Raw genomic sequence first — 8,844 nt, 5'->3', positions numbered from 1 at the left:
CAAATGCTGGATTACAAGTGTGCACCACCATCCCTATCTGGGTGTGGATATCAGTGTTGACCTTGACCTCAGCGGAACCTGTGGCAAAAACACATGAACTGTGTGGCCTCCTCTGGGCTAGTCAGGCTTCTTTACAACATGGCTGCCAAATTTAAGCACAAGCATCCCAAGAAAAGCAGCAAGATGTGTTCAGCTTTGGCTCTCACCATTGTTGTCACCTCCACCCTTGACAGGCAGTCACAGAGGTCCACTACATTCAACAAAAGTAGACATAGACCCCCCAGTACCCAGGGGATGTGGGGGTCTCAATGCGCAAGACCTGATGGGGTGGAAGGCAGTACTGTGCCCATATTAGAAAGGGCATCTATTTGTGCCCTGGGCTGTCCAACCTAAGCAAGGCAGAGGCTGTGGCCTGGCTGTGAGGTGTGTATGGGGGATCATTGCCTCATGTTGGGGAGCACTTACATTAGTACATGCCTCCCTAGCCAGTGTCTATTTGTGGGATGCACTGCCTGGCAGCCATGGATCCATGAACTGTACTCTACGGGGTCAGCTACCCTTAGAGTTGACTGGGAGGGGGAAACCACCTGACTTTTGCATGCCTTTAATCCCAACACTTGAGAGGCAGAGGCAGGCAGATCACTGTGAGTTCAAGGCCAGCCTGGTCTACAAGGAAAATTCCAGGATAGCAAGGGCTGTTACACAGAGAAAACCTGTCTCAAGAAAAATAATAATAGGGCTGAAGAGATGGCTCAGAGGTTAAGAGCGCTGACTGCTCTTCCAGAGGTCCTGAGTTCAGTTCCCAGCAACCACATGGTGGCTCACAACCATCTACAATTCAGTCTGGTGCCCTCTTCTGGTATGTAGGCAAAACACTGCATAAGTAATAAATAAATCTTAAAAAAAAAGATTTTCCCAGAGGGCTTTGTGTTGAATCCTTGGCAGAAACGCATCTTCCCGCCCATTTGCTCTGAGAACACTGTACCAACATTTAAAAAAAAAAAGAAAGAAAAAGAAAAGAAAAATAATAATAATTGACTGGAGAGATGGCCCAGTGGTTAAGATCACTGACTCCTCTTCCAAAGGTCCTGAGTTTGAAAACAAGCACATACATGTTGGCTCAATATCATCTGTAACTCCAATCCCAGGGTATCCCATTCCCTCTTCTGGCCTCCTGGGGCAATGCATACATGTAGTGCACAGATGCACATACAGGCACACTCGTGTACACACACACTCACTCAGGCAAGTACGCAAATAAGGTGGGGGTGCAGAGTCGGCTCCATAGTTAAATGCCCTTGTTGCTCTTGCAGAGGACCTAGATTTGGTTCCGAGCTTCACATGATGGCTCACCATCTATAAATCAGTTCCAGGGTCTTTGATGCCCGTTTCTGACTTCTATGTGCACTAAGCATTCAGGAGGCAGAGGCAGGTGGATCTCTGTGAGTTCGAGGCCAGCCTGGTCTACAGAGCAAGTTCCAGGATGGCCTCCAAAACAATACAGAGAAACCCTGTCTCTAAGAACAAACAACAACAACAACAAAAACCCACTAGTTCTTGGGCTAGAGAGATGGCTCAGCAGTTAAGAGCACTGGCAGCTCTTCAAGAGGGCCCAGGATTAATTCACAGCATCTACATGGCATACATATATGCAGGCAAAATATCAATGCGCATTAAAAAAATAAATAAATCGCCGGGCATTGGTGGCGCACGCCTTTAATCCCAGCACTCGGGAGGCAGAGGCAGGTGGATCTTTGTGAGTTCGAGGCCGGGCTGGACTGATAGCCTCCGAAACAATACAGAGAAACCCTGTCTCGTAAAAACCAAAAAAAAAAAAAAAAAAAAGAACAAAGACATGTGGATCTAGACAGGACTTTCACAGCTTACATCAGGCAGAACACTGGACAGGACGTCTACACCTCACATCCCACACTAAGGAGACGGTGGTTGATGGGTCTCCGTGAGTTCAGGGCCAGCCTTACCAACATAGTAAGTTCCAGGACAGCCAAGGCTATGTCATAATACTATGCCACAAAGAAAGAAAAATGGGGCTAGAAAGCTGGTTCCGTGGTTAAGAGTACTGTCTGCTCTTGTAGAAGACCAGGTTTGATTCCCAGCACCTATAACTTCAGTCCCAGGGCATCTGATACCTTCTCCTGACATCAGGGGCACCAGGCATGTGCACGGTCCACAGACATGCACGTAGGCAGGAAGATGAAGAGCAATTGAGGAAGGTGCGGGATGTCAACTTCTGGCCTCTAATGCACATGCATGTGCATGCACATGTATGAACACACACACACACACACACATACACACATACAGAAGAGAAGACCTTTTACTGGCAGGACTACGACCACGAGGGGGACAAGAGCTCTTGTGTCCTGGGGGTGGGAATGTCAGTGGCTCTGCCAAGCCATGCGGAGGACACTGAGCTGCAGTGACTGGGACTATGAAGTCATGTCTACTAGACACAGCAATTCCACCTTGGGGGATTATTTCACAGCTCACTGAACAGGCACAAAGTGACACATATATAATGTTCATTATCAACTTCACATGTAATTGCCAAAGTCTGAAAGTATTCTAAGTGTCCAGCCACAGGGGATGAGTTAAATAAATTATCACACATCCACCCATCCAGCTACAAAGAATGACTGAGGAGAAAATGAATGCAAAGAAAGAAAATGACAGATGGAGAAACTTTGAGGGCTGGACTGGGCTCGGTGGGAGACCACAGGCCCTGGGTTTTATCTCCAGCACTATCAAAAAAGAAAAATAAGTTAAAAAAATTTACCACCAGGGCCGTTGAGATGAGTCGGCGGGTAAAGACACTTGCCGCCAATCCTGACAATCTGAGTTCCATCCCTAAAAAGTTATCGGAACCCAGACACACACCATGGTATGAGTTCAAGGTCAACTCAGGACACAGTGTCTGGCAGTAGTGGCACATGCCTTTAATCCCAGCACTCGGGAGGCAGAGGCAGGCGGATCTCTGTGAGTTCGAGGCCAGCCTGGTCTACAGAGTGAGTTTCAGGACAGCCAGGGCTACACAGAGAAACCCTGTCTTGGGAGAAAAAAAAATCACTCCTCCATAAAAAAGACAGAAAACTTCCATAATTTCCTAAAAGTCACTTCTTAGATTTCTGGCAACAAACCAGAGACTAGCGGTACACTAAACATTTATTCGTGGGGGAAAAAAACAGGTGAATCTTTGCTAACCATCAAGCTTTGGGACATTTTTCCTTTGTTCTATTCTGTCCCTTTTTCTCCAACTCAACGAAAGCCGCATCCCTGGAAGTGATGGCTCAGGATCTCTGACACTCCATTCCCCAAACCAGACACCTTTAGTGGGTCCCTGAAAGACACCTTTTTATGACAAACTCAAGATCTCCCCCAGCACTGCAGCCCTTTCCCCAGACCCATTTGTCAAAACTATTTACAACCAGGTGTTTTCTGTTGCAGCTGCCGGAGGCAATCAATAGTAGTTAACCAACTAACAAAGCCCAGATAGACTCAAGTCAGAGAGAAATAATAAAGAACCCAGACCTGGTGGTGCACGGCCATGTCCACTTAGGAGGCTGAAACGGTGGTACCCAGGAGATGGCTCCGAGGGTAAAAATTGCTTTGGGTACAAACCTGACGACCTGAGTTCCATCTTCCAGTGCCAGGTAAGTAGCTAGATTTGGAGGTGCACATCTACAATCCCGGCACTCTTACAGCCAGTTGAGAGGCAGAGACAGGAAAATCAACAGAGGTTCGCTTAAACTGAGCAAATAAGAGATTCTACCTCAAAACAAGGTGGAAGGGGTGGGATGTGCTAGTGCCCACCTTTAATTCCAGTAGGTGGATCTCCGAGTCCAAGACTAGCTTGACGTACATGCAAGTTCCAGGACAGCCAGGGCTACGTAGAGAGACGGGAGGGGGGCAGTGTCCGATTAACGCCTGAGTGGTTAATGGCCCCCCCCACTGTGTGGTGTCCTCACCCTCCTCGTGTAAAAACAGCAAACACTGTTCTGAAGAGCCCCTTTATCTGTATCAGGAATAAAAGATTTGATGATGGCAGCTGCCTCAGCAGCTGAGCCTCAGTAGTCAATGTTTTTTGTACTTTACTAAAAAAGAGTAGACGATCCTGACGCTTGCTCGGACTGAGAGATCCCAACTCAACATTTTTAGACTCCTAGTGGCTAGCCCATCACAGAGTGACTTGCCTTCTGCCCTCTCCGGAGAAACCGGAGACCTCAAGATAAACTTAAAAGATAACCCTTCCTGATCCAGGAACTAGCTCACCACATTCCTGCTCAATGTTTAACTGTACAATGCCCAAAGAATGCTTGCTTGAGATAACATTCCTGTTAAGACATAAGCTATCATTTAACTTCCTCGTCCTTTATGATGTTTGCCTAACTCCCCCATTCAGTTTTTCCCTTTTAAAAACTCCCGACTGCAGTTACTAGGGGTTGAACTCCTCTGCCCCTGCGAAGGTCATGAGCTGGCCCCAGTGCACTGGTTCCCCGAATAAACCTCGCGTGCTTGCAGCAAGAACGGTTTCTCTTGAATTATTGGGGCGTCGGCTTATCCCGAGTCTTGAGTGAGGGTCTCCCCACTCTGGGGGTCTTTCAGGACCAAAGGCCCTGCACAGGGGTATGATGCTGGAGAACTATACACATGTGGTTTTTGGGGGTATGTATCAAAACTTAAAAAAAGAAGCTCAACTAGCTGAAAAAAGTAATGGCAATGAGGGCAAACATCCCTGCACGTCATCCAGGCTGACAGACGTGAAGAGACCTTAGTCCGTGACCTTTCTGTATCAGCTTGCCAAGGAAGGCAATTCCGGAGCCAGTTGGAAGAATGCCAAGTACCCTTCCTTCCTTCCTCCCTCCTATTTATTTTATTTTGAAACAGTTCTCTCTGTGTAGCCCAGGCTGTCCTCTCAGGGAGATCTGCCTGCCTCTGCCTCCCCAGTGCTGGGGTTAAAGGCTAGCACCACCACTGCCTGGCAAAATGTAGTTTCTTTTTCTTTCTTCTTTTTTTTTTTCTTTTTTTTCAAGACAGGGTTTCTCTGTAGCTTTGGAGCCTGTCCTGGAACTAGCTCTTGTAGACCACAGAGATCCACCTGCCTCTGCCTCCCCAGTGCTGGGGTTAAAGGCGTGTGCCAACACTGCCTGGCAAAATGCAGTTCTTTTTCTGTAGTCTTATCTATTTCCACTGTAATGCCTTTCAGCTCATTGAAGTTGTTCATTTTGATGTGCAAAGAGAAGTTGTCCGTTGACCCCCAACACAATATACACAGTTATAATAAATGTTTTAAAAAAAATAAAACAAAGCTGGGCAGTGGTTGTGCACACCTTTAGTCCCAGCACTCGGGAAGCAGAGGCAGGTGGATCTCTGTTAGTTCAAGGCCAGCCTGTTCTACATAGCTACACAGAGAAACCCTGTCTGGAAAAATCAATCAATCAATTGCAGTGTTTGTTGGCTGAGGGGTTGGAGGTGACTGCAAGGATCATGGGCTCGCCCTTATTATATGAGAGTTGCTGTCAATCACTACTCTAAGAAAGGCAAATATATTCCAGACACTTGTTTTTTGTTGTTGTTGTTGTTTGTTTGTGACAGGGTCTTGCTGTGTAGCCTAGGCTGACTTTGAACTCCAGATACTCCTGCCTCAGCTTCCTGAGTGCTGGGATTGCTTGTGTATGCCTGAAAATACCCCCCCCGTCTCTGTCTCTGTCTCTGTCTCTGTCTCTGTCTCTCTCTCTCTCTCTCTCGTGTGTGTGTGTGTGTGTGTGTGTGTGTGTGTGTGTGTGTGTGTGTGTCTGTCTTCTGTCTCCCAAGCATTGGGGTTAAAGAAACACACCACCATACCTTGCTCTTTCATTTTCAGCAGAGGGAACACACATTTAGTATAAAATGAGAAAGAATTCCCGAAAGTAGGAAGAACTCCACCATCTTCCCACACTCAGTCTCTTCTCTTGGACCCCAAACGCCACGAGCAGAACCCCATTGGCAGGATAAAGGCCCCCGGGCAGCTGCCTTCCTCCCGGGAACAGAGAGCACAGGAATCTAGGGCCCCTCTCCCCAGAATGCTCCTTGCTCTGTTGTTCTGGCAACCAGCACCTCCTTATCAAGCTGCAGAGAAATCCTGAAGGCCCCACCTGTTTTTCAGCTTGTGATTTAGGGCTTTGGGTGTTTTTAATTGTAGGAAGTAAAATGAACAGTGCTCGCTCCCTCTGCATGGGAAAGATAAAGCCCAAATCAACCAGAGCGCTGTCTGCTGGGGAGAAATCTCTTTCAACTTGCAGGCGATTTTCCAGCAAGGCTCTAGTGGCAGCAAGCGAGCTGGCAACACATGTGACGAGGACGGGCTGCCATTTCAGGGGGGTGCTCCCCCCATCAGGGAAGGCTGGGTCCTGGTCAGCCAGGTGCAGTTCCTGGGATGGCATTCTATCCGGCTGGGGACCTAGAGATCCCGGGAGTGAGGCTAAAGGCTCCCACCTTGTGTCCCCCACCCCAACCTTTCTCCTGGCTGCTCCAGTTGGCATTGCAGGTCCAGAGTTTGGGCAGGATGGGCGTGGTGCAGGGCCTTAACCCCAGCATTCAAGAGGCAGAGACAGGAGGATCTCTGTGAGTCCAAGGCAAACCTGGTGTGCATAGTGAGTTCTAGCCAAGGCTAAATTGTAAGACCTTGTCACAGAATGTAAAATACAGCTTGAGAGCTAGTGAGATGGCTTTAGCAGGCAAAGGCACTTGCTGCCAATCCCAATGACCTGAGTTTGGCCCTCAGGACCCACATGGTGGAAGGAGAGAACTGACTTCTCTTGTCCACCCCACATATACACACTCAACATAACAGTAACAAAAACACAGTTCAGCCCTCCTGACACTGGTCCCTAGCTTCCTTCCATCCAGAAAGCATCCTATCTGGCTCCTGAAGTGGTCTGCTTGCTGTTTGGAGTCTCAGCATCAACTGTCCTCTGGGTCAGGATGTATTTGTTAGCAAAATACAGAAAGCCTAGCTCAAAGGTTTGGTATGAAGCTCAGTTGGTAGAATGCTTGCCCAACCAGCTGTAACCCCAGCTCCAAATGATCCAGCGCCCTCTTATGGCCTCTGTGGGAAACTACACTATGGGACACTCGCTCTGTAGATCGATCAGGTTGGACTGGAACTCACAGAGATTCCCCTGCCTCTGCCTCCTGAGTACTGGGATTAAAGGCGTGCACCACTACTGCCCAGTATTTTTCTTAATTAAATCATTTGGAGTGGGAAGACACACTTCTAATCTGGACATTTAAGGAGGGGAGCTCCACCCTTAGTCTGGGCCCCACCTCCTGCTGGCAGCCTAAAGGACATGGACGAAGCAAGCTTGCTCTCTCTGCCTGTTGCTCTGGCTCTCACATTCATTCCTTCACTGGCACCACAGCCTCCATCTTTGAGATTCCAGTGTATACTGGAGACCAGATGAGACACCCAGCCTTGTGGAACTGAGCAACTACTGGATTCTTGGGCCTTCCATTCATGGGCAGTCATTGTTGATTAGCTGGACCACAGCCTGTAAACCACTCTACTAAGTAAGTAATTAAGTAAATACATAAGTCTATAAGTTCTTTTCTTCTAGAGACCCATAATACAGATACCGAGCTCATAGTAGGTGCCTAGAACAAAATTAATTCTAATATGCAAGAGGTTCTGTGTGCATGGCAAGTCATGGGGATCGCACCCCAGGGCGTGTGGTTTCTCCTGGGAGGAGGGTCAGTGGGTCACTGGCACTGTGTGCCTCTTGAACTGCTTTGGGTCATGGAGGTCAGTGGCTAAGTAGCTCTGAAGATGAGCAGGGCTAATCCTCCTGAGATGGGCTCGTGGCTTAAGAAGATTGGAGCAAAAACCTAGATCCATAAACTCCATCTCAGATTAGATGAGAGGTTCTCACAGAGGCGGGACTGTGGAGACCTTGGCACTGACCCCTCACCCCCCCACACTCAGAGCTGACCCCCTCACCCCCACACTCAGAGCTGACCCCTCACCCCCCAAATACACAAGATTCCTTCATCCTTTACTATCCAGATAGACAAAACTGTTCTATTGAATGTGACAATAAGGGACTAGAAGACCAAGTGTATTAGTGCAGACCTGTGATTCCAACACCCAGGAAGCAGAGACAGGAGGATTGGGTCACCCTCAGCTACACAGTGAGACTAGCTTGGACTAAATGAGACCCTTTCTCAAAAACAAAACAAACACCCCCCAAAAAGGGGGGGCAGGCGGTGGTGGTGCAAGCCTTTAATCCCAGCACTTGGGAGGCAGAGGCAGGTGGATCTCTGTGAGTTCGAGGCCAGCCTGGTCTACAAAGGTAGGGCCAATATAGCTGTGGCTGTTACACAGAGAAACCCTATCTTGAAAAAACAGACAACAACAACAAAACAAAAAGCACAAAGCCAAACTAAAACAAAACAAAAGAATGAGGCACCAGAACCTCCGAGGTCACTTCAAGGACTTCCAGGAGAAATGGCCAAGCACAGCCTCCTCAGGCTCTGCGGAAAGCAGGCTGTGCGTCACTGCTGCTGGAGATGGAACGATACAGCTTATCTCTTCCTTCCTGAAGCCGAGCCCCCCCCAGTCTCTTTATCTGTCACATGGAAACATGAACCAATCTGATCAATGCACAAAGTTTATTTTATTTTTTTGTTTCTGAAATCAGGGTATAATTACATCACTTTCCCCCTTTCTTTCTTCCTCCCAACCCTTCATCTCCTATACATCTATCTCCCTTGCTCTCTCTCAAATTCATGACCTTGATTTCTTAAATTGATTTTGTGTCTGTATGAGAGAGAGAGACAGCAATAGAAAGA

This window comes from Mesocricetus auratus, unplaced genomic scaffold, assembly GCF_017639785.1.
Source record: "Mesocricetus auratus isolate SY011 unplaced genomic scaffold, BCM_Maur_2.0 Super-Scaffold_100008, whole genome shotgun sequence".
NCBI classification, from domain to species: Eukaryota; Metazoa; Chordata; class Mammalia; order Rodentia; family Cricetidae; genus Mesocricetus; species Mesocricetus auratus.
This window is presented reverse-complemented; position numbering follows the sequence as displayed.